This window comes from Poecilia mexicana, unplaced genomic scaffold (genome assembly GCF_051168715.1).
Source record: "Poecilia mexicana isolate PSO_F unplaced genomic scaffold, ASM5116871v1 scaffold_16, whole genome shotgun sequence".
Lineage (NCBI taxonomy): Eukaryota > Metazoa > Chordata > Actinopteri > Cyprinodontiformes > Poeciliidae > Poecilia > Poecilia mexicana.
This window is the reverse complement of record NW_028263385.1, coordinates 25747484-25774473: the sequence shown is the minus strand read 5'-3', so window position 1 is coordinate 25774473 and position 26990 is coordinate 25747484. Positions and strand designations below refer to the sequence as shown.

General features: G+C 39.8%; 1 protein-coding gene across 3 annotated transcripts in view; it reads left to right on the top strand.

The window, feature by feature from the left end:
* Positions 1-26990, top strand: part of znf516 (zinc finger protein 516) — a 59531-nt gene that overhangs the window by 10210 nt on the left and 22331 nt on the right. The window lies entirely within an intron of this gene.

Below are 26990 nucleotides of genomic sequence, written 5' to 3'. Positions count from 1 at the left end.
ATTGAACAGAGTTTCACTTTGGGTCAGTCATGTTTGCCGCCGTTTCCATCTTTGTCCCTCGTGTTGATTTTCCGTTTTATTAATGAGCCGATGAAACCGAATGCTGAAAGGACTGGATTCATTAGCGGGGCGCTCGTCAGGTTTGGAGTATGACACGCGGTGATCACGGTTAATAGATTTAGGCCTGTTTCTGTGAACCCTCGCTTGGCATTGTTGCTGTGATTGCCGCGGGATTAAAGGGGAGAAATAAGATTAGCTGGGAGAAATAGCCCTGGAGAAACACGTGGCTGTGATCGGGGATTGAGGGAAGGAGAGAGAGATTGAAGGAGAGAGAGAGAGAGAGGGAGGGAGGGAGGGAGGGAAGGGGAAGGAACTGCGCTCTTTGTCCAGCCCAGATGTCACCGTGTTGGACTACCATTATTGATCCGCTGCTTTGCACACGTACAGCCGGCACCCACCACACACACACACACACTCACTCACTCGTGCCTTAAATAGTTGGCAGTAAAATAGAAATTAAAGATAAAACTTTGTTAGCTTTGGATTATGAACACTTTTTAATAATCCTTTATCTTTTCAAATCACTTAACATACATCATCCATCAACGCTTTTCTCTGTATTACAGCGTGATGAAGTTCATCACACTCATACAGACACAATACTTTGCTGTATACAAACAAAACATCACGTCTTCTTATTGCCTAATCGTGTGGAAAAAAAACCTCACTACTTTTCTTATCTCTGGGCTCTTTCTTCCTCTTCTGTCGAGACAAGATGGCTTTGTTGACGGCCTTGTTTAGGTGCGACGGGCCAAGATCACGCACAAACTTTAGCATGTAGGTGTCTGTGTGCGCCCTCGCAAGGCTCGGCAGGGAGGGGAACATGGCACCCAAACTTAATCCAAACTCACAGCAGCCCAGAGGGCATTAAGGGTGAGTGGGGGTTGGGTGATCTGTTTCCTAAGCAGAGAGGCTCCTTTTTAGCATTCTGTTCCAGTTTATTAACACCCTCTGAAGGCCCACACATGTTTTTTTTTTCAGATTCTCAGAAAAGGGAAAAAAAAAAAAAACATAATATTTTTAGAAGGAAACTGCAGGACATCTTGTGTATTTGCAGTTTTGATAAGCGATTCTGGAGACCTGACAGAGCAGAAGTGTAACTGAAGTTGATATTAATAACTTAAAATGAAAAATGGGGGGGGAGTGGGAGGTGAAAGGGTGAAATAAAAAAAAAAGAGGAAGTCCGGGATTACACGTTGAAAGGAATCCGTCATTCCAACTTTGGTTTCACTTTGATGCAAATACCTTCCTGCCATATAACCTCCCCCCTCAAACGGACACGTTCAACCATAAAGACACAAACAGTGCAGCCTGATCTCCCGCAAAGACCTATTGATCTGACTCCATTTTACTATAAAAAACAACTTGAAACACAACAAACTTCTCTCCTTCCCTATTTCACCTCATTCATCCCAACTGCCCAAAATTCGCTATATATACTTAAGCTTCTCATTCATTACTGCTTACTCTCTTAATTGTGCCGAATCAAAGAGAATCGGGGGTAGTGGGGGGGGGTTGGTTCTGACTGAAGGCCAGTGATGTTGCATGTCTGACTAACTTAGGGAAACAAGCTGGAAATGTCTCCAGGCTACTGCAGCTAATCATTCAGGAACTGATCGTTAGCCGCTGATGTCAGCCTAACCTTGCCACTGTGTGTTTTAGTGAGTTGTGTGTGCATGGATGGGGGACATGGAGATACATATAGATAGAAATTTGGAGCGTATCCTGTCAAAAAAAAATATGGCGCATATAAAAGATAAATAGCGGTGTTTCTTTTTATCTTCATTTAGGAATATAGCACAAAACTACATTATTTAGTACAAGAATTTGGCGTACATCGCTACAAGACTGTGAAACAATTTCATTCTGTTTTGTTCCTTTGTAAAGCTTATGTGAAGCTTTCACCTGCTGATTAAAACCATCTTTAAGAATTTTACGTAATTTTACGTTAATTTTTTTAAAGCCATAGATACAGTCCCTTGGTGTAAGTGCGCAGTCGATGCAAAACGCGGTTTTTATAACACAAAACACAGATAAGATCAAATTTACATTTTAGGATGTTTTCAGCCTCAAGTATTTGGGATTAGGATGATTAGCATTGTTAACTGTAAACATCAATCTCTCTGTGTGTGTTTCCAAGAGGATGTAGAGTCCAACTTTGCTTGAGATTCCCAAATGGTGGCCACATGTTTAAATCCTGCGAGTATTGTGACAGAGAGAGAGTGTTAAAGATAAAGATTCTAATAATAAAGCTTCAGGTCTTTTTCTTTTTTCCTTTACCAAATCGTGGGTATGAAAGGAGCAAAACTGCAAAAATACAAATCAACCAAGGAGCCATCAAAGTCTGGCGGTCTGTTGGGACAATATTAAACATAAATACTGTTATGCTGTCTATTTCTCTTGGTAACAACTTCCACACCAAAGAGTGTTGTGGTTATTGCTGCCACGTAGAGCATATGAATGATGCATTTTCTGGTTGGAAAAGCGTTTTCTTGGATTCCCAGCAACCCATTTCAAGACAATATAAAGGGGCATTTCTCAAAAAAATAGTTTTGTGGCAAACTACATGATTGTGCTATAAGAGCAAAACTGATGTATATATATATATATATATATATATATATATATATATATATATATATATATATATTTTTATATATATATATATATATATATATATTTTTATATATATATATATATATATATTTATTTATTTATTTATTTTTTTTCCTTTTTGCTTGGGGAAAATAAAAAAAACATCCATCTAGAAGGGTAGATTCATTTCTAGGGGAACTTGGGGTATTTTGGGGTTTTCCTTTCTTTGCCCAAAAGTTATCCTTCTTTAAAAGAACCAAGTGACCATCTGTTTTTACCACTGGCAGAAAAAAAAAAAACCCTCAATAATTTTTGAGTTTTTATCTGACATTTCTCTGCACCTCCAGTCGAGGTGCAGAGAACCAGGTCTTGGGGGAAGTAGCAACTGGAGGCACTCTTGTGGGGTCAAGCAGGCTGCGGGGTCACTGAGTACAGAGGTGAGGAGGAGAAGGAGGAGGAGGATGTTCGCCCAGGGGCTACAGCGCTCACCCAAAATAAACACATGTATCAGAGACACAGTTCAGCAGCAAGCAGGAGGAATCTGGGAATGCAAGCGCAGGTTGCAGTCAGTGTCCATCATGTACAGCGTTCCTGGGGATACTTTCTGTGAAAGTACAAGAAAGGACTTTCTTCTTTGTGTTCAGGGATCCCTTTCTTACGCCTGTCTGATCCCTGATTGTAGTTCACAGACAAACAGAAAAACTGCTGTCAAGATTGCGAGTAATACATACATGTAGTAGTTGTGGTAACAACAGATTCATGTAATTGTTTTCGCTCTCAAACTTATGCAATATGTCCTCATATTTCATAATTCTTAGCATAAAGTGAATGTGTGCATAGGGGGTGTAAAATCATGATCGAACTTTGCATCTTTAGCCAAATGCATCAGTTTGAAGTAAGAAACACAAGAAATCTTAGGAATTTTATAGACTGTTTCATTTTTAGACCACAGAGTCAAGGAATCTTCTGTATTAGACTTGTTAGGTTGTGCCACCGTGGGTAATGAAGGCAGGAAAACAAGATGCAGTGTGTTTGGAGTGAGATAAACCATTGTCTAGTATTGTTTAGCTAAACCCAGTTGGGTTAGCCTGGTGAACAGTAGAAACACTTGATTTGTTGTACTTCATCTGGGACAATGCCTCCTGATTGTGTTTCCTGGGCTGCAGTCTGCTGCTCACCTCAGTTCCCACCTGCCCCTCTCTGTCCGTCTGTTGCTCGGGGGGCTTGTAGTCAGCTAGGGAGGAAGGAGACCAAAGACCGGAAGATCTGAAGTCCCCCCGCCCCCCATCATCTTCCCTCCATCACAATAAACTCAATCTAACTGCCCCAACATCCACCTCTGCTCTCAGCAGCAACACTCTTGATGTTTTGCGAGGATCCCCTCCCACCCCCCTCTAACCCCTTCAACTAACCCTCCCTTCAGCTATTCTCATGTCCTCAGTGCCTTCTTCCTACATTGCATCCAGATAGTTGAGGGGAGAAGGGCGAGTCCCACTCGTGTCTACCTCTCACACCTCCAGTCCTAAGAAGACGAAGCGAACTAAACTAATGAATTTAGCTTCCGGTATTTAGGGAAATGCTGAAGTTGAATCTATAGATTCATTTAAGGTCAGGCAATACTAATTTTGCTATCATGCCCTTCTAAATGAATATTTGGGAGAAGACTGTACAGTGTTTTACCATCAGCCAAGACAGGCGTGAATTGTTAGGAATGTTTGATTTTATGGCATTCTTAAGATTTTTCACTTTAATTTGTTAGACTGCAGATGGATCTGCATCATGGAACAAAGTCAACTACAGAAAAAATATATTATTTTCTTACCACTGCAAGAAGATCATAAAATAAACATGTTACTTGTAAAGACAGCGTTTGTAGAGATCAGCCTGTGTCAGCTTACTGGTCTAATTTGGCCTTTCTTTTTCATCTAATGTGATTCCCACTGCCAACCAAGTTTCTTTAGATATGACAGAAGTCTGGCTTAGTTGAGTCTTTTCTAGTTGAGGTTAGCATATGCATTGTTCTCCTCCTCAGGTTTCAAGTTTTCCAGCTCAAAAGACTTGCTTCAAGATGGACATGGCAGGAAGGAGGTGTAACTAACGTCCTTTCAGCACAGCATTTTCTTCTTGTTTGTCCTTTAAAAACTGGGGTTCAGCTCGTGCATCTTTTGGCTTTTAGTTTAAAGATGCTCTGTCAGTAAAATATGACATATATTAATGCCAAACGCCTTTCATAAAACCCTATAAGGTTTGACTTGGCGATCTTTTTGACTGAGGTGATGAGATGGGTAGAAGTTAACCCACCACTATTATAACCATGACTCTACAAGTGAGGCAGTGAGGTGCAAGAATAAACCAGCATTTTTGCGCGTAATGTAGTGATTACAGAGGGTCCACGCGACGAGCTGGCCAGGACTTGTGTGGTTTATTTCTTGCTCTACAGTTCATTTTGACAGAACGGAGATCTCAGCCATAGGTTCTTCCTTCAGGTGAAACCTGATTAAAAGTATAACAAACATTTGTTTTAAACATTTGTCTTTTGATTTTATATCAACCACCTTCCTTTTGGTTCCACGTTGCAGGCTTGATTTATGATGACTCGCTCGTTTTGCCCAATATCTTCAGCTGGATTATTGATTTCTAAATGACTAAAAGCAATCGGGAGAGGTTCGATTGTCTTTATGCGTTTATGATGGAGCCGTTTTGTGAAAAAGGCTGAGGCGTCATCAGCCGAGAGTGTTGCTACCTGTAGCTCGTGCTTGCTGCCGTCACAAGGCGTCGCCTTTGAGAAAACGACACTTCTGTAAAGTAGAAGTGGTTGCAAATGTTGCGTTAACAGGAAGTACACCCATTCGCATCCATAAATAAAAGTATGATATCAAATTGGTGCTACATCCTGAACAATTCTGTGATGATCCCACGTTTATCTTCACCATATAATAAGCACGGTAGCATATGTACGTGTCCCACCGTAGCGACACCTTCTGTGTCTTCTTCCCACATCATATAGATGAAAATCTGTTACTCTTAAGTGCGACCGCCTGTGATTATCTAATCCCTGGCTGTGCAACTCTATTTAAAGAGTGCAGCCGCTAATCCTATCAGATTATACCTGACCAACTCAACAGAATCACCCAATTAGTGGTCTTAAAGAAGACACCAAAAGGCCATCTTACTGAGAAAGAGGAGAATGAAGAAAAATCGCGTTGAGAAATTTGACCCAGTTCTGGCTCTTAATGCTTAAGCCCAAACAGAGAGGTAGCCGAGACTAGAATAAGGAATTTTGCAGTACATCATTATTGTTTGTCCATTGTACATAATACAGATGGGACTCTCTGTAAAAACACTTTTTTTTTTTTTGCCAGCCAACTTTGAATCTGAGATTCACTGGGGAAGCTTGGATTTAAGTGCCTGGGCAGCAGGCGCGGCAGGCACCGTTGTCCCAAATAGATCTGTGTGATATCCTCGTACCTATCAGGATTTGTGAAAACTGTTTCTGCCAGCAGCGAGCAGCAGATCAGCCTGTGCCAATTTTCTTTTCTTTAAAAGAAAGGAAAAAAAAAACCTCTCATTTTTCTTTTATCTTTCGTGGAGTACCAACCAGAGCAACAAAAGGTTTCCAATGCTGTTATTTTAAACAGAAGCCCAACTCAAAATATGCAGAACTATCAACTAGCAGCATTTTAACAATATCACTTTCAGGACAGTGTGTTGACTTCTCAGTCTGCTGTAGCGTTCCATGTTCGACTCGCTGGAGAAAATCAATCTCTTCCTCATGTAGTGCAGTTTGCAAACACTGCATCTCATAATAAGTTCCACTTCATCAGATCGTTTTTTTTTAAACAAAGGTGTTTTTACATGTAGTCATATTTGTTATTACAGCCATCTCTCTGTCACACTAAAGCCGTGGTTGCTGCAGTGCAAACTCCCAGCTGTTTGATTTGCTTATCTTAGGAGTCATACAAATTCATGCAAGTGAACCAACATTGTCTTTGACTTCATGTGTTTATTTTTGTCTTTTTGAACCGACTCATCGCCGCTTTCATTATCCCGACATCCAGCCTTTGCTCGGCACCCGGCGTCGTTTAAAAACCTCGCAAAGTCGGGAACGGCGCGGGAGTGGCTGCCAGCAATTCCCCGGTCTTCTTCTGCTGCTGATTTCTGGCCTAGCAGACCTGTTTGGTTTCCAGCAGTAGCTGATGAAGGCAACTCCCGCCGGAGCTGCCTGACCCCTCCAGGGTAAGCAGGGCAGGCATGGCTGCTTGATGCAACATTTGCCTTCCCTGTTGCCCTCCACCTTCTGCTCTGAATCTACAGGCCGACATTAGGTGGAGTGCAGAGTCGAGCTGTTGCGGCTGCTTGATCTTTGTCATAGTGGCTTGTTTTCGTAACGCAAATCACTCCGATGGTAAAGGAAAGGAATAGATTACTGCTAAACAGATGGCGGTACTTCCTTTGACTAGTTCATCTTTTTTTTCTTCTTTTTTATTACGAAGTTGGTTTTATTTGTTCTGGCTATATTTTTGAAACTAAGATGTTGCTTAGATTCAAATGCAGGGTGGATTTTCTGGGCATGATCCGGTTTCAACCCACAAGAGCAGCTCTATCAGACGCTGGATCCACCGTAGACTCCAAATCACCCTTAGATTTGAGTTGAGTACTTAAACTGCTTGTCTTTCCTGTCTGTATGATGTCCCTGTGATGGGCTGGTGATCTTTCAAGGGTGTATCCAGGCTTTTACTCATTTACTGCTGCAAATGGGTAACAGCCTCGCCCCATGACCCTGGAATGACTTAAGTGGGTGTAGAAATGCAGTGGATGGAAGCAACGACTCAGGACATGGATCTCTCAACCTGCCAACTGAACTGGTGACCGGTAGCATACCTGCCTCGTAAACACTGAGTTTTAAGAAAATAAAATGTAATCGTTACAGGACATCCTAAAAATGAGCGTGGCCATGCGTTGTGGTTTATCTCGCGTATGTCTGAGTTGACCCTGTGATAGATTCATTCAAGATGTAGCCCACCTTTGCCCCGTGGAAGCTTGTATGAAATCCTTCACCTCACGACCCTGGTAGTATGAAGAGGGGGGTAAAAATGGATTTAATTTTGGAAAGCAAATCATCAACATTCAGAGGTCAAGCCGCTGCCACTGACACTCTTAGAAACAAATAGGTTTAAATGTGAGATAATAAAGTAGATTTTATTTTATTGATTTTGAAATATACGTGTCACTGTGGATGTATGACGGAGTATTAGGGCCACGCTTAGAAAATAAAAAAAAATAAATATAATTATGAGAGTGAAGTCATAAAATTCTGAGAATAAATTCATAGTATTAGAAAAATAAACTTGAATAAATTCATAATAAATTTGGAACAATTTGCTTGTCATAAGTATTGTGATAAAATTATAATATGTTCTCATATTATTACGACTTTATTCTCGTAGTAGTATAACTTTGTTAAAAATTAGTTTTACAAATTTATTCTCTTGAAATCACGACTGCTCTCATCATTGTATGGTTTTTATTTTTTTCTTAGTATGATCCTAATATTCCATTGTAATGGATGTGCTCCTGCTCTGAAAAGTGTTTTTATGTTGAGGTCAAAATGTCAGAAAGTGTGCCAGACCGCTTCATGCTGTTCATACTGCAGCTTCATACTTGTAGGATTTGGAAGTATTTTCTGTCAACGGCATTGAAACAAAAGGCTGATATGCATAGAATGACCGAAGTATTACATTTTATCTGAATTAAACTTTCATATGAACAGCTAAGACAAAACAGGAAACAAGAATAAGCCGGGGACTGCAAGTAAAGAATCAATGTTAAATCAGACAAAGTCTTCTTTTTGTCTAAATAATAACAAGACTGCAGGTTTTAGAAGCTTTAGCAGATGTAGTCTAAGCAGCTGAACAACAGTGTAATTTAGCATTGAGGCTGTAACACATCTATAGTATGAGATCTGGGAAGAAGGCGAGTGTTTTAGAGACGTTTTTATTTTTCACAAATGGAGAACAGTTTCATAAATCACAAAAAAATCTGTGTTCAGTATAGAAAATATTTTAAGGTTTGAACTAAAGGGGAATGCATTCCAGTATTCCAGGTTCAGTAAAAAACTAAGCAAAACCAAAAGTTGCCTAATTTGCATAATTGGCTAAATATATCTCTAAGTAAAATTATTTTTTACAGTTTCTTGCTTCCACATTTTCCACAGCTTAGCCTGAAATTATTCATACGCCTGGCAGTTTTAATTTTAAGGCGATTTTCATTCAGCCACACAGTTTATTATTGGTATGTGACAGATGTCGCATTGATCCATTTCATACATTATAATCAAATAATTTTTTCATATCTTTGTAAAATAATCAATGGGAAAATCCTCACTGTAACATGGTATTTTCCCATTTATTTAGGTGATTAGCTACGGCCTGCTACCGTTTACCAGGCCATCAGTGAAGGTCCTGCCATATGCGGATCCAGTTGCTGCTCTCCTGTAAGATCACAGCTACACATCAGGCCAAGCTGATAAGCTTTATTGCAAACAGGCAGGTTGAGGAATGCTCCTTATTTACCAACAGGATGGTGCAATCTGTTGTTTTGGGGGGTTTTTTAAACCGACTTTCAGGAGGTGAGAGAACAAACTAAAGCAGACCTGCAGAATTTATTTTAATCAGTCTCAAAATAATTCTTGAAGTGCATTTAACTGATATAAACACAAGCTACTCAGTGCATCTTTCTTCTTAGCTTTCCTGACTTTGCGAGTGTTGCATCTCTTCACTCCGTCGTAAGAAATCCCTGTTTTCAGTTTGTAACAGCTAATAGTTCAGCGGGACGTTTCTCAGCTTCCCTAACTAAAACATTCATTTACGAAGGAGAAAGAGGCAACCTGTCATTTGCTGCACCCAGACACCCACCCTTTTACAAACACACCTATGTCAAACATACTCATTTGTTTTTTACATTGCAGTTGGACTTTAAAAAAACCCAACAAAACAACTGAAAGCAAACCTGTAACAAAAGACGGTCTCTGTTGGTCTGCTTTGATTAAAGAGGCACAAAGATATTGTCTGATTTGTCTTCTTCATTCTGGCTGTGAGAGAGTGAGAGAGAGCAAGACTTTAGGTAAATAGCAAAAAGGCTAAAGTGAGCACAGATCTTGTTTTTATTCTTTTCCTTCCCAATTTTTTCAACACAAACTATGAATTTAATTATGCTGAATGTGCTCATCACACAAAAAGTCGGCAACTTTTAAAGTGAATACTTGAAATTGGTTCAGCCAGCTTCTCAACAATTCGAAATCAACACAAAAAGCACCAGTACATCTCTACTTTAAGTATTTTTATTTAATAAGAATAAAGAAAACATTAAGTCACAGCTGATAGTGATTTTGGCACTGGTAACTTCTTATTAAATGCTACTGATCAATTTTCCAAACACCTCAGGAGTCAGGGCCTTGCTACGTGAGTTAGCTCTGTGGCGTGTGGATCACGACCTACATTTTCCTCCATTCCTTCCCTCCATCTGCAGCATCTCCGTTTCGTTCTCCCTCCCAGTCCGCTCCTATTATCCCCATCCATCTCCTGCCGACTTTACATCTCTATTTACCACTTATCTTCGCCTTGCTGCCCTCCCTCTCATTATCCGCGCTGCCTTCTCTGCAGTCCTTGACGTGCATCTGTTCCCGTCGTTCTGATGCTGCCTTGCTTTGCTCCGTTTATTGGTTTATGGTTGTTGTTTTTTTCTTTTAACTGGGTGGGTTTGACAAGCCACTATGATTTCATCGGTGTGGATAAGTTGGCCTGATAAGATGTGACCCAGATGGGATCTCCGTCTCCTTACACATCTGTCCATCATAACAAGACGCATAAGCTCCCACTCAAGGTTCAAGATAATGAGTCATGTGACTGCCTGAAAAACTCTTGAGTACTAACAATGCTTGTTATCCTCTTTCTAGGAGCCCTAGTGTTTCGTGCAGTTTCTGTTTTTCTTCTTCTTCTACTTATTGGCTCTAAACTCCTGGGCAGATGTGGAGCTTACATGTAACTTCTTGAGTATTTCTTTAGGGTCTGCTAATGGTCAGCTATAAATTAGTTTTACTTTTTATAAACTTTGACGTTTTGCACTTCCTCTCTCAAATTCCCTCAATAATTCTTCTGTAGGGACTAAAACTATGTTTTGATGACGTAAAGATGACTTTCCAGGCTCATGAGTACGTCAGATGTTACATTTTTTGAGTTTAGGGAATGTTGCTCTTTATTGCCAAGATATATTCAGTAAATCTTACACACACATAAAAAAACATGTAATCACCAGATACAAATGAAATATGATGTTTTTAAATCACATTTGGCTGTACCTTTTTTTTTTTTATGCAATAAATGTCTAGTTTGCAGCTTTGAACTAACTAGAATTATACTAGAGAAACTAGTCTGCTGTGGTTGAAGAGGTTTTGAGAAGTCTTTAGTTAAAAGACATCGAGTGTGATGTCTTTTAATTTTAAGACGTTAAAAGAAAGATCAAATTGAAGCAGTTTAGGAAGATAAAATTTGTTGCCACAGAGAAAATCCTAACTATTTTTCTCAGACTTCTCAAATAAAACGCTCTTTAAAAGCTTCTCTTTTTGAGCTTGTGTGTGTCATCTTTGTCCTTTTGACCTTTTTTCAATTTTGGACTTGTGTGGCTTTGGTTGTTACTTACTCAACATTTTTTGGTTAGAAGTTGAGTCATCTGCTTTGTACTGTGAGAGGGACGTAATGGTTTAAAGACGCTTTCTATTGTCTTGTAGTTTTCTGTGAGGAAATCTAAATATACGTAACTGATCAGGGATCCTAATCTTGTATATTTCATTAGGAATAACTATCCCTAGTTATGATAACAACCAATGTTAACCAAACTTGAGTGTAATACAAAGTTTTTAGAAATACACTGAGAATTTGATTTAAAGTAAAAGTTAGATTTTAACATTTGTATGACGGTTATCTCCATAATTGACAAAAATAAAAAATAAAAAATACGTAACTGAAAAGAAAAATAAACTGGGATGGGATAATGGTTGAAGTACCCCAGGAGATGGCAGCTTGTTTACGGGAATTTAATTAAAATATAAAGAGATGAAACCTATTGCTAAGATTCAAAGGTACAAAGTGGTGAAGGGGTGAACTGACCTTTAGCTACGATTCATAAAGATATATTTTGAGGGCAGACTTGGAGCTCTGTCAACGTTTCCATTCTCTTTTAGACTTACTTACCCAGCATCTAAAGTAAGCTAATTAGAGTTAGAAATTGGGCAAAAATAGTCAAAATTCTCCTTTAAAATGTTAAATGTAAATACATTTCTGCCATCTTTCTGCAGTTTGTTGTCCTTTATTGTGGTAAATATGGACACATTAGGTCAGACAAGTAAAACAGGGCTGTTATTATTGTTGTTATTATTATTATTATTATTATTAATATTATTATGATGATTACTAAGCAATATTTATTTCCATCTTGCATGTATTTGTGTGTTAGTGTGGTAGAAATGGTTGGAAAAGTGGAATTTTTTGGGGGGCATGTGCTCATTATCATGGCATTAAGTGAATAGATGAAGTTACCGTCTACAGCACTCCACACACACAAAGCAATGCAAGAATAGTCTGGCAACGCAGATGTTCAAAGATGTGGATGGTTGGTTGTAACAAAGGAGGTTTTATAGCAGCAGTGGAGACAGAAAAAAGGGTGATTATTCAGTGCAAATTATTTTAGAAACACTACTTTTTAAACTTGTACTAGCCTGTTAAGCAAAAGGGCAGTTGGCATTAAAACGCTGTTACTATAAAATGTTTATTATTTTGTTTCTTTTGTGTTTTTACTAGGAAGATGCTTTAAAGTTCTAAACTGCATTTTACGACCCCTTTCGACTACGAGATCTGAAATGTTTCCCCCCAGAACTTTAATTTGTTCTGGCCTTTTTTTTATTTTTTATTTTTGTGATCACCCCCACTGTGGAACAGGGCCATTGCAGCAGCAGAAGCTGAGCGGTAGCCCCCCCCTGCCCTCCCCCATCCCCACTGCAGCTGTGTCAGCCAAGGTCTTACTCAGACACCGAGAGTGACAGAGACGCTTACATCATGGACTTGAAAACCATGATTTTTCTACGAAACTAAACTGTAACTGATGACTCCGTCTCATTAACTCCAAATTCAGAAGTTACAGAGTCATCACAAACTGTGGAAAAGGCGTAGCTGGAACCACTTTTGGTAACACTTTATTTGAAGGGGGTTGAATAAGACTGTCATGACACTTTCATAAACATGACATAACACCTGTCATGAACATGAATAAGCCTTCATGAATATTTATGACTGTTGTCATAAAGCGTCATTCGGTAAATTATGACACTTTTAATACAAAGTTGACATTATTCAAAATGTCTTTGTTATGACAACTTGACATTAACCAAGAAATCATTACTGATATAAATTTGTTATAAAATAATTTAGGGCTGTTGTAAACGAATATTTTAGTAATCGAGTAATCTATCGATTATTCTTACGATTAATCGAGTAATCGGATAAAAAAATAAAATAAAATGGAATATTGGTAAATCTGGCATAATACCGGTGTTACTATCAGATATCAATATCAGTCCAATTTTTCATATTTGAGCATCCCTAACAGTTGCTTTTTTGTAGTTTAGAAAACTAACCTGTAACAATAATAGCTCACTTTCTAAGTAAACCAGAAGAAAAGTTATAGAAAAATCTGAAATTATATTGAATTTAATAACAAAGAGGCAGGCTCACAAATATGCTTATAAAAAATGTCTACAATCCAGCTTTTAGTTTATATATTCATCTTCAGTGAGTTTAATAGATTAATTAAACTCACCTTGCCACCTAACCTGTCACGCTTTGGGTTTGAAAATACGGGAAATGCCGCCTGGAGTGGGAGGAGAGGGTGAATGAACGAACGTAAGATGGGGTGGAGGGGAGGAAATAGACCAGCGGACTGACGAACCGTTAGACCGGGGGACGAACACGGGGGGAAGCAATACGGGATATTTACGACACCTTCACTGGTCACACTCAGAAACTCATCTACCAGCCATGTACGATGCGCTCCGCCACCCGTTTCTTCAGACCGGGATATGAAATTTATTGTGCGGTTCGTCGGTAAAGCTACATTTACACGGTAAGCATCAGCTACTCAGCCGCCCGCCCTGTTCAGGCTATCCGCTCACCTCAGCGCTCTTCCCGCCGTTCGCTTTCAACCAGCAGCCCCGGAGGAGAAATGCTGCCGTACTCCAGGCATTCCCCCAGTCATTTTAAGGATGCTTATTGGTTCCCCAAAAACGATAAAAAGTCGGGCATTATCATCAATCAATAAAATCCCCACGGGCCAATCTTGAAGATTGGACTTTATGCCGCTGAGACTTAGCTTTTGTCAACAACTCAGAGGCGGAAGTGAGAGCTCCGCGCAACGCAAATGAAGTCCCGGCCGGAACACGTTGCGCTAACTAATAAAACATAAATTAACGAAGCTTCGAGGCAGGTAAATTTTCCTCGAGGAATTTTAGTAATCGAGGTACTCGAATCATTCGAGGAATCGTTTCAGCCCTAAAATAATTACTGATTGCACTTTAAAAATTAGGTATCTTTATGTTATTAAAGGTAAAGTTTAAACAGTAATGATTTCCTGGTTAATGTCAAGTTGTCATAACAAAGACATGTTGAATAATGTCAACTTCGTATTAAAAGTGTCATAATTTACCGAATGACGCTTTATGACAACAGTGATAAATATTCATGAAGGCTTATTCATGTTCATGACAGGTGTTATGTCATGTTTATGAAAGTGTCATGACAGTCTTATTCAACCCCCTTCAAATAAAGTGTTACCCCACTTTTTAAAGAGACTTCACTGATGTGCTTTTTGACTGGTCTCAGTCTCCCAGCAATAGTTATGTACAATAGCCGCGTTTCCACTGACCATATAATTGTGCAATTTCATATTTTGAAAAGAACTTTGCTAAAGACAGCAATTTTGGAAAAAAAAAAAAGAAAACTTTTGTCTTACGGTAAAAAGTTTTGGCAAGAGGATGAGGTGGTTTTTATCAACCAATCAAAATTGGGTTTTTTGCAAAACTGCCAAGAAACATTTTTTCCCACAAAAGTCACACATTCAATGATCGGATCTTGCCGCTGGCATAAACCATGAAGAAGACGACAACAGGAAGTAGTTGGAGAATGATGATGAAGCAGCATGTTTTGTAATGACTTATCATGTGAACCAAGTTATTCACGTGTGAATTATTATTTTTTTTTTTGTACTTAATGGGAACACTGCAATTGCAAAATCGTGTTTTTTCAATGTTAGCAAAAATATTGACAGAGTTTTGTGCACATTTATAATGGAAACACAGCTACTGTGAAATCACATCAAAATCATAGAAAACAGGTTTGTTTTCTATGATTAGTTTAATTTGATACTGAATTTAAACCTTGAAAAAAAAATCAACCCCTTGGACTTACTTAGGACTCTTCCTACACAATTCTCTATCCACAAGTTCCTGGTAAATAAAAAAACACTACCTCTATACTGTGCCTTTTTCTGAGGAAAGTGTGTTGCTGGTAAATATTTTAAACATTTTTTTTACCTTGTTAAATGCATTGCAAATATAAGAGTGTGATAATGAACCCATAAAACTAGCCCAGTTCTAGAAAAGCTTCCTGTAGCGGAAAGACGCCTCTAAGCGTTTGCATGTTAACGGGCCCCGATGAAGTGAACCAGTGGTATGCTCTACTTTCATATGAAAACATAAATGCTTCAGTTTTTCGCATGATAAAATAATGCATTTTCTTTTTCATATAAAGTATGTGAGGGACCGTGTAGCTCAAACTGGAGGATAGTTTAGTTGGCTGAAGTGGCCAGCCCACAATCCTGCCTTAAATTTACACATGGGTTATGTTTTTTTTTTGTTAAAAAGTGAAAATAACTTGATCTGTGTACCAGGACTTTTCGTCTGTAAGCATTTTTTCTTTTTTCCCTTTAAAAAAATATATTTATATTTTACATTTTCTAAGTATGTACGTACAAAAAAAGCAGTGTGTGAACCTCTCTCAACAACTGCCCACATACTCTTTCTGTAGCAGAGTCACTAGGAGATTTCACTGGAAACCCTACCATCCTGCCTGGCTGTGTTTTTCGCCTGTACAAGCGCAGGCGGCAAGAAAGACTCCGAAGCAGATCTGTGTTCTCTTATCTGATCTTGTCAGCTCCTGTAATGTGTGTTCCTCAGGTGGAGGCAGGTTTGAAAACGAGACGCGCGGCACGGCTTCCCGGTGAATGGGGCAGGCGAAGAGTGTTTTCACTCATCATTTTTATAGTCCGTGCATCGATAAAAACGCTGGATGCGAATCAATGCAGCTCTTCAGCCTTTTTGTCAATGCAGGCGCTGATGTACGACTTAGCAGACATGTTTTTGGCTTTTCTCGTGAACTCAAGCGTCTTCACGTCAACATCCTTTGGAAGGAAGTATTTGAGATATTGCTTGAGTCTTGTCTTGTTTATGTAATTGAAAATGCAACCCAAATTAGTTTTTTGTAGGTAGCAGAACCAGAAACCTTCAGTTGCAAACTTATTGATAGGACAGTATCTTACTAGGAGTGTTAGCGCTAGCGATGTTAAAGTGGTACCAACGTTTTGAGCACGGTGAAGTCTGTCTTGCTAATAGTTGAATCCAGCTGGTGTCAACATGTGACTTTGTCTGGTAGAAAAAGTGCAATAAATCACGAGTGCAGAATATGAAGGTGAGTTTTTTAAGATTAGCAGTATGCTGTATCTATGATTGAGATCTACAGATGTGCACAAATATACATGTTTTGATATAATTCAATTAGATAGCAAAATAAATTAATTAAAAGGGATTAAATAAGTAATGAAAGCTCCATTTTTACCAGCTTGTGTTTAGCACTGTCGCAGTTGCTAGGTGACGGGATAAATCTGAGGGCTAGACCGTCCAATTTTTACAGTCTTCACTTCTTCAAAGGATTCAACCCCCGAATTTGGACACGCCGTCTTATTTTGGAGTATTAAAGGAAGTGGCTCTAACGTAGCCCAAATGTGTCAACAGAGCTAGCTAACCAAGATGTCTTGTGCTGTCGGACAAAACTACCTTTTAGTTGTTTGTGAGAGAAAAGAAATGGTGACAGACAAGAAAGAAGCAGACATGACAAGCTAGCCGTTAGCCTCTAATGCTAATGCTTCAGCACTTCATATCAGTCAGCTGAAATATACGCGCTAAAATCTGAAATAGATGCTTTTCACTGTTTGAATATAAACTTTAAGTGATACAATGAACAGTGACTCTTTAAAATGCAGCTTATGATTTTTAAAACTTTTATTAAATTGAGGTTTTGTTATTTTTGAAGCTTTTCTGGCTTTAGGACCACTTTGTGCTGAGACAAGCACAAATAAAACATAATTTGTGGAATTCAAACTTAAATTTGTGAGAAAGTATAAACATACTTTCTTAAAATCTATGGAATTTATGTAAAATTATTCATTTTATATATTTGAAAACATAAAATGGGGCTTCCCATCCTTTTTCTAGTAGAAAGAATGATGCTAAAATTTTGTTTCATTCTCATTAATACAGCATAATTTAGGTTGGTCTCTTTTTTAAAATGAGAATCAGGTGTAACAAAATGACATGAATGAGCCACTAAATTGCAGTTACATAACAAAGTATCCATGGACTTTATAGCATGTGTAACATCTCTTCACAACTTCACAATCCGGCCTCAGAAAGCAACAAAATGAAGCACTTTCATCAGAAAGTGCGACAGCTTGACAAACCAGTGGCCAGAGTTGAGGTCTTTGGTCTAATTACACTTCAGAAAGACTGATTTAGGATTAGCTGCAGGGGCCGTTTGGAGCAGCAGACAGATGAGGAGGCGCACTGAGGAAGAAGAGGAGGAAGTTCAGCCGAAACCAAAGTGGACAGCGGGGAGTGATGTGAAAACAGAAGGAGGTGTTTCAATTTAGACTTAAATCAGAAGCTATTACGAGGATCGGCCTGTCCACTAACCGGCCTCTTGTTGCGCTCTTGTTCGTGCTCCATCTTCTTCTTCCAGTCTGTACTGCCTTCACTTTTAATGTAGGATAATAATAAGAAAAAGAAAACGTTAACATTTCCTTACACAGAACCATTACAGTCCTGTGAAAACACAAAAACATTGTTTTTGAGTAATTATGAAAGGGAAAAAGATATCCACACAAACTCAGTCCTGGCTGAATAAGTAATAATTGCTTTGTTTAGTTTCACTTCCACAAACCATAACCAGGCCTGGTTAGCACTTCAATTGTAAAATCAAGAAATCCCTTGATCGATCGCTAACAACTCGAAGTAGACTGAAGGATCTCATAAAGTGACGCTTCATGCCCCAGTGCAAAGAAATTCAAGATTAGATGAGAAATAAATTTATTAACATCTATAAGTCTGGAAAGGGTTGTAATAACATTACTGAGGCTTTTGTACTCCAGAGTTTGGGAACCACGCCTGAAACTACTCAGTGCCCAGGGTTCAGAAGAATGGACAGAAATGGCTTCAATTAAACAGTTTGAAGCACTGCTAACCAGAACGAACACACAGGTCTTTCTGACATTTACCAGAAAAAGCATCTTAATGACTCCTTAGACTTCTGGGAAGAGATTCTGTTGACTTGGCACAAGTGGAAATCCTTTGAAGTCCCATTACATCTGCCATAAAACTAAAATGAGATTTGACAAAAAGAATATCTTACCTACAGATGAGAGGAGGACCACAGGAAGGTGGCAGGGGGAACTCAATTTTATTTTATTTTTTTTTCACAAACTATCTTTCTCGTACTGTTAGGACATAGTGACAGTTTCAGCATTTAGAACAATGTCGTTTTCTAAGAAAAATGATTTTACGAAATTACACCATCTTTCAAAAATCATATACTAAAACCATCTCTGTTAACATTCGTCAAACACTCTGACACGTTAAAGTGTGACAACAACAAAAAGAAGAAATCTGTGGTGGGGTAAATACTTTTTTCATCACTTGGAGTATGAATATCCCAGAAATGTCTTTTTTTGTAAAGAAAGTAAAGAAAAGACACAGTTGGTCAAGAACATCCAGCCCAGCAGTTCAGGATTAAGATTTCTTGGACTTTGGGGTTTTTTTGTTGTTGTTTTTTTTTTTTTTTTTTTGGCTGGTGAGATTTAAGGGTGTGGGGTTTTGTTGCCATTTGGACTCCAAACTAATTAAAAATGACTTTTGAATTTTATGCAGTTGAGAAAAGACAAAGTGCTGCGGTTCAGGAGTGGGGTGGCTGTTGTGGCGCAGAGTCCTTTTAGTTAGGAGCAACCAGGGGTTAACGAGCAGTGTGAGAAAAACAGGCAGAGTTTGAGAAGGAGGGGGGAGGGAAATGCACACACACACACACACACACACACACACACACACACACCCACGCACACACACACACACACTTATATGCAAACACACTGTGAATCCCAGAGAAAGCTGAAGATGGTTTGCCCCCTGAGAAAAGGCAGTGGTTGTCGGCTGAAAACGAAGCAGAATTGTCCCGGCAGGTATCGCTCAGGCTCGATTACTAAAATGTTGGAGGTATAGAAAAAATACTTTAAGAAAGGAAAAAGTTTTAAAAGTTTGTGTTTTTTACAGCTTAACATTTTTCAGACTTTTTTTTTTGTCTAAACTCCTTTATTTACTCACTTTTTATGGCATTGAGTCAAATACTTTAAACCCATCCAGCAAACCCACCAGCATGTAACAGGACAGGGTTGACTAAAACACCTGCCATCTTCCACACACACACACACGCACACACACACACACACACACACACGCACACGCGCATGCACACACACACACACACACACACACACAAACAGAGACTTGATGGACTCTCTCCCTTCTCACGCTAACAGAACAGGGCAAGCAGGATCCCCTCTCAGCCTATTTATCGGGGCGGGGGCGTGAGGGGTGCGGGTTGGGGGGGGACAGACAGCGTGGACTCACTCCATTGTTCTGGCTCGGTTTAAGGGGTGGGGGTAGGCAGAGATGAGACCAGGAATAGGGATGGGAAATGGAGACCCCAACAATGCCACAGAGCCCCCCCACTGCTTTTCCTGCTTCTGAGAATGACCTGCTCTGACACAGCGGGGCGTAAAGGAGGAAAACCATCGTATAACTCGGCTGAAAGTGGATCCAAAGTGGTCAACGATCGAGTTCAAGACTGGAACCTGTGTAGGAGTCAAGTTTGAGTCTTAACACGAAGCTTTTTCTGTGATAAAACAAAGTAGAAGAATATGACCATCGCCATCAGATCTAATCAAGGCTAATTACTCCTCGGTGTGTTGCTGTTGGTCTCCTGTTCTGGAAAACACAAAAAAACTGATTTTGTTGGGTTTTATCGCTTCTTTTACCAAAAAAAAAAAAATGGAAGACTAACATGCAGCAGCTTTTTATGACAGATATGAAATGTACAATGTTTCATATCATATCTTACCTTTGCACAATTCTGTTAACTTTGTCGAGGGCTAATAGTCTCTATCAACGGGTCGCCACATGCTGCCGTCTGGATACCTTTACTCTGAGATTTCAAAGAAAGTCTCAGTCATTTCTAAATCTAACATCTGCCACAAGAGACAGAAGCTGAAACCTCTAAAAGGTAAAACCATGAAATGTTGATGTACTACATTAAGCCTTCCTGTTACCTGCGGAATGTCAAAAAATAGCTTATTTACCCCAAATGACGCTGTTGTAACTCACGGCATCCAAATATCTTCGGAGAGTCATTGGTGCTGGCAGTGCTGTGGGCAGGAAGAATCTCTAATATTGCAGTCTTGCTTTCTCTCGCTTCCCTGCAGTTTGACTTCATGCGTCTCTACTGCAAAACAGAAACCGCTCTGAATCTGTCAGATGTTTGGGAATCAACACCAAACATGCAGGAGGTTCTCTGAAAGCCACATTTGCAGATTGCCTTCCTTGTATTTTGCTTTTTTTCCATGGCATGACACATTTGTTGGCCTTAATAAAGTTTTCAGTGCATGTGTGCGTGTGTGTGCATGTGTGTGTTTTGCCAACAGCCTGTAGGCGTGTATTTGTGTGTGTTTTTGGCAGATCTTTCCAGCTGTGCTTTCCTTTTCTCTCTTCATCGCGGAGCGTACAGCAGACCTCTTTGTCTGCTGGTTTTGAACGGGGCGGGAGGTGAAGAGCAGTTTGTTCATAATGGATTATTGATTGGTCTGAGAATACACTGCCTATGCACTGAGTTGTTGCGTGTGTATGCGTATGTGTGCTCCATACTCCATAGATCCCCTCTGTCTTTGTGAATGTCTCCACTTTATGAGCAACTGTAGAGAGTAGAGCGAGGATTTTTTGTGTGTGTGTGTGTGTGTGTGTGTGTGCGTGTGTGTGTGTGTGTGTGTGTGTGTGTGTGTGTGTGTGCGTGTGTGTGTGTGTGTGTGTGTGTGTGTGTGTGTGTGAAGTGCTCTATGTATGTAGCAATGCATGTTTGTGTGTGAACCTCTGTACAGCTGACCAAGCTTTCAATGCTGCCTGTATGAAACACTGTCAACAGCCCGCAGTGTGTGTACGTGGACTTTGAAAAGACGTGCGCGCACAAAATTAAAAGCCCCCTCTGTTTTACATCTTGATTTTTCAGCTCCCCCAGACGTGTGCGTGCGTTTGTGTTGCTGTTCCAACAGAGCTTTCAGTCTCTGCTACCCCCCCTCCAACCCACAATTGCGTATTTTTTTTTATAGCGTTCCTCATCCTCCGCGCTGACGCGTGTGGGAGGAAGAAAGATCCCGTCGTGGCTAAAGGATGACCCCCACGAGAACAACCTGGAGTCGTTACCAATGATAAGGTGACAGAGTGAGTGAGTCAGTGTGTTATGAGAGCCAATCCCCACACCCCGGGGGTGCAGGAGATTTGTGCCAGAGCTTCCTTTTGAGATGATTGCCATGATGGAGGACGAAGCCTGGCTGCAGGACAGAGTTTTTATCAGAAAACAAACAAACAGAACGAAAGGAGAATTTCACTTTCAGAAACCTTTCGAGTAAAACTTCATTTAAAAGACGTCCGTACTGGGATGTCCTCTTGCCAACTTCCTGCAACATATGGAAGCAAAATCTGAACCCTCTAGAGGGAGCTGTTGAGTCAGCAGAGGGTTTTTTTCCCCGAGTTTATGCCTCGAGGGAAACGCACTATCAAGCAGTTGGTTGTCATGTTACTTCTTTTTGGCAACAAGTTGTTTTCATGCTTCTCTCATAATAATAATAGTAGAGAAATGTTGAAAACTTGTTTTTTGTGTGTGTGTTCTGACAAGTGAGACTGTCACAAAGCTAATAGTTTGATTCTAATACCAAGACTAATCCTTGATATGCATTTTTTGGTACTACAGAGGTTTTTTAGGGTACGTGTCAAACTCAAGTCCAGCGGGCCAAAACTAAATCAGTGCCAAATTACTTCAGTGTTAAATATCTAACATTAGAAGTACACATCAAATGCAGAGAAAGGTCTATTTTAGTACCTCAACACATTCTGCCTCAGGACACTAATGATCTTGATGTGGCCCCGAAGTGAAAATGAGCTGTTTTAGGGCAACTGGTTAAAGATTTCGTAAAGGAAATCAGTAACAGTCTGGCCATATTTTTTCTTGCAGAAATTTGCAAACAAAAAAGAAAACCTTATTGAGAAGTTCTGCTTCAGCTAAGCACTTACGTATGGAGAAAACGTAAGAAGTAGGTGTCAGGCGACAAGACAACCCTTCCTACAAGTGTTAATGTCCTTGATGGGGGTATGTAGTTTGGATTAAGTTGAGCAGTTAGTCGGAGCGCGGGTTTCTCCACGGTGTGAAAAAGAATCTGATGCAGGCGAATGTGTTCAGCAGTTCAATATCTGTGTTTCTGGAAAATGTGACTCATGAAGGGACAGACAAGAGTCAGCAGGAGGTTGCAACGGGCTCTGACTAATTTCTGGTTGACAAAACGTCTGACTGTTCAGTCACTAGTCTGATTTCGTGATGTTTTCTAAGAGTTACCTGGTCCCTACGAGAGATCAGAACCAAGATAAATGGGAGTAGTGTGTAAGCCTGTTACAATAAGCAATAAATCAGTTCGTCTCATGATAAATTAAAACAAGCTCAATCATTTGCATTTGCATGATTGCATGTTTTTCTTGTGTTTCTCTCTTTCTACCAAAGGCTGAATCTCAGAAGCCTCAGAAGAAGTTTGTTTAGGGAGACTTAACTATGTATTGTATTTATTGTTTTGGCCTTGGTTGCTCTTTCAGAGGGTGTACTCGCATTATTATGCCTTTATGTTACATGAAAATGATCTCAAAACAATAATATTATTGTTTATCGCAATAATTTCTGGGCCGATTTTTTGTTTGTTATCATGACAGGCCTAAGAGTGTGTAATGTAATGTTTTGGTTTTTTTTATTGTTTTATTGAAGCAGAAAGAAGCAATGCCTTAATTACATGGGTATGAGAAGTTTTGTTTATGGACGTAGGAGGGAATGAGATGGTGGGTAGTTGTATGAACTGGTGAAGGGGCAAACTGGCCCGGAGCGTTAAGAGTAGGTAAAAACAAACACAAACGTAACACTGTAAACGGGTCCTCTTCTGAGCTTCACGGACAATTTAACGGTGCTCGTTTCAAGATTCTCTCCAGATGTGGACCTCACAAGTCCGCCCCAAACAGAAATAGCCGGGCCTGCTTCGTATCGGCCCACTTATGGATGGGAAAATCCGAGCGGATTTCCTGCTCTCTCCCGTTCCTCCGCCCACTGCGCCTCGGCGCTCGACTACCGGGGCAGAAGAGAGCCTGAGCTCGATCGGATGGAGGCGGCGGTGGCGGTGGTAGGGGCAGGGGGGGCAGAGGGGGGGCGGGGCGGCCGGGGGTTGTGGTTTGTTTTTGTTTGACACAGCAGTCATCATCAACTGAGCGAAGGGCTCCATTCATTCCCGGTGACTCATGATAGGCCTGCTCAAGTGTCCATTAGTGACAAGGTGCTCGGCTGAGGTTGGATAGGTCACTGTGTTTCAGGATGATTATCTCCCTGCAGGCTCAGAGAAACAGGTGTTAAATGTTGGGATGGGTGGAACCTTTACACTCCGAAATAAAAGACCAATTGCCGCTCCAGTTAGGGTTAAACACGGCCGGTTTTATTTATTTATTTTACCTTTTTCTTTAGGCTGTCTCTGCATGGAAGACTTCCGAAGAAGCATTAATTTTTTTTAATAAAAGAAAAACAGGTTTCCCAGCAGTTTTTGTTTTTAGTTAATATTTTGAAACATCTTCTCGTTTTTGATGACTCCAGCGATTAGTAATCTTGTTCATCTCTCCTGGACAGTTCCCCTCTCCCCCCCCCCACTCTCTGTAAGCCATTTATTTATTTTTTCTCTCTTTAGCCACAGTTTTCAGGGGCCCACATTGTTTCCCCTCTGGTGGATAATCTGATTACATTTCAATTTGCACGTGACTGTCTGGTGGAGGACAGGCTTACTGCTGCATCGTCTGAACACTGGTCAGTGAGGCTATTTAATGGCAAATAAGATCATTATCCCCTGATTTTTTTTTTTTTTAGCACCAGAAGCAGAGGAAACGAGTAACATTAGGATGTGGAGACAGAGAGCAGATGGAATGGGGAGTGATTGGATTCTTTTTTTTTTAATTATTTGTACTGTTGTATGTTATTTCTTGCAGTAGCATAAACATTTAGTTGGAGAGAAAAATCCCTGATTATTATTTTTTTATTTTTTTTATAAAATTCTTTATGCCCAGTTATTGAACCACTTCTAATAAAACAAATATGGAAATACACTTTTTTTTTAATTATGGAAATGTAAGCATTTTAAAGTCACTAATAAGTGACTGTTAAACCCTGTCTGTCTTAGGCACTCTTCAAAATGGGAAGCACAAGAAAACATGCCATTCAAAAGCGAGGTGTGTGATTCAAGAAATTATTATTAGAGGGGAAAAAAAGCTACTCATTGAAAAAAATTTAAAAGTTGAAAGCAAATTGAAACATAATGACGGACAAGGATCCATTTTTATCTTGTCGCCACCCGCAGAGAGCAGGACCATAAGGGAAGTAAAACAAATCCCTAAAGTTCACTTTTAGAGAACAGTTCTGTGTTTTGGAAAACGTAAAACAGCTCTCTCTGCCCCACCATCACGAATGTAAACTTGTGAAGTTAACCAAACGCTGCCAGGAATTTCACTGTAAAACTGTGGCTTGGACAGTTGAGGCGAAGGGTGAATTTTTCAGGAACAAAAACTCAAAGTGGATCTGGGACGACGATGCAGAAAAGCACCTAACACCCACTGTTACGTATGCTGGGGAACATATGTGATGCTGTGGACGAGTCAGTGGTTCTTCTTATTTGAAACTTTGGCCTCTTTGATCAGCTCATGTTCAACGTAGTTCTGATGGACTTTTCATTTTAAAAGTATAAGAATTCAAAATTGCCAAATAAGCAGAGACATAAAATAATCAACGTTCTTCTAAAAACCAACTGAGTCTCCTAACGCCTATGGAAAATCTGTGAGATTTTATATTTGACAAAATGTAGCCATATTGGCAAAAGATACTTTATTTCTGAATTTATTAAGTATGTATTACCAGTAAAAGTATTTTTTTTCTTAAATTTACAGTGTAAGAATATGCCATAAACTGGATATTATTACATATGGCAGCGTATTATGTGTTCCTAATAAGGGTTATACATAAATATGTAAAAATATATTTAGTTCTCTCGTATGCAGAAGTAAAAATGCCACCAACCATTTACTTTCTCAGAATTAGTAATTTGGCATATGAAACAGATGGACAGATCCACTTATTCCTTTAAAGGCCATTTTTATAACTTTATTTCACTTGTGTTGGAAATTGTAAGCAGGTCAGATCACAAATATGGATCTTAATACAATGCAGAAGAAAAACAGCTTTTCTGACTTTTCCCTGGCATTAGTATAAATATTCTACCACCAGAAACGACCAGCTAATGGAAGTTCGACATGCGTGTTTGTTTACACCGAATCCAAAAGTTATTCACATGGAAAACGGAGGCTGGAGGTGATGCGTCATCGATGATCTTCCTGTGTGGAGCATGAACAGAACACAGACTGTTTCTGATCACTCTGGCTCCCTGATGCGAAAGTAAAAGACCAGCAATAACTTAAACCACTGTAATATTTTTTTGCTGTTTACCTTGTTTTTATTGCTATATGTAACTGAAAACGCCTCACTTTTTTTGGTCCTGATTATGTGTTTCAGACAGGAAGATCATTTGTGGTGCACTGCCCCCTACCTCAAATTCCCATTTAAATAATTGATGGCTTCTTTGCAAAGACCCATCCAATGCAAACATGGCATCACTTTAAAATGCTCCCTGACGTGGCGTCCACATGAACTGTTATAACATTGTTAAATCCGAGTCGCTTTAGGAAGCAAGAAGTGTGCATTCGTCTTGGTTCCTCTTGTGAGTAGGTGTTGGCTTTAGACTCTGGGACAAGCTAATCTAGATTTAATCTCAATGAAGACAAGAGAAAATTATCCACTGCATGCATCACCTGCGTAGACCCTTTAAACAGAACCACATACTTGAAAACCAACGAGCTATCTCTTCGTATCACTTTGATTTTGTGGGACACCTGAGTGACAATTCGTCAGTTTTGGGAAAATAATTTGGGTTGAAAGAGTGAAAAGCAAACCAGTCTGATAGTAGTTGAGAAATTCTTTTGGACGAAGGTGAAAATCTGAAAGCCAGTTCGATTCATGCGCTCTTTTAGGACTCACTGACAGTTTAAAGGGAGCTTTAAACTGGACTCTTTTCTCTTTAGATCTTTTTTCTTCAGTAACTTAAGAGGTCTGGATTTGATAACATACTTTGTTTCTAAAGAATGTCAGCCACATCTGCACTCCTGGCGGTGGCGCTTCTCGCCTGTTGGAAGTAAGCTTCCCGGGAACAATCCCAGTATGCCACTGAGGCGCTTTCCAGCAGCCTGTACCAGACTAGATAGATAAGAGGCTCTGGTGCAAGGGTAGTCATTTTCATTGCAAGAATTTAAGACATATGATTGTTCTCCTCCCCCACCTTATCCTCTTGTGATTATGATCAATTATCCACTTGTAATTAGAGCCTGGCAGTAACTGAGCTTATGGGCTCTGACACTCTGTGTAATAGCCTGTAATAATGTTGTCAGTCACATTTCATATAGTCCACGCGCACAGGCAGGCTTCCCGTGGAAATTTCTTTTAACGTTTCCATTGTTTAGTGATGAGAAT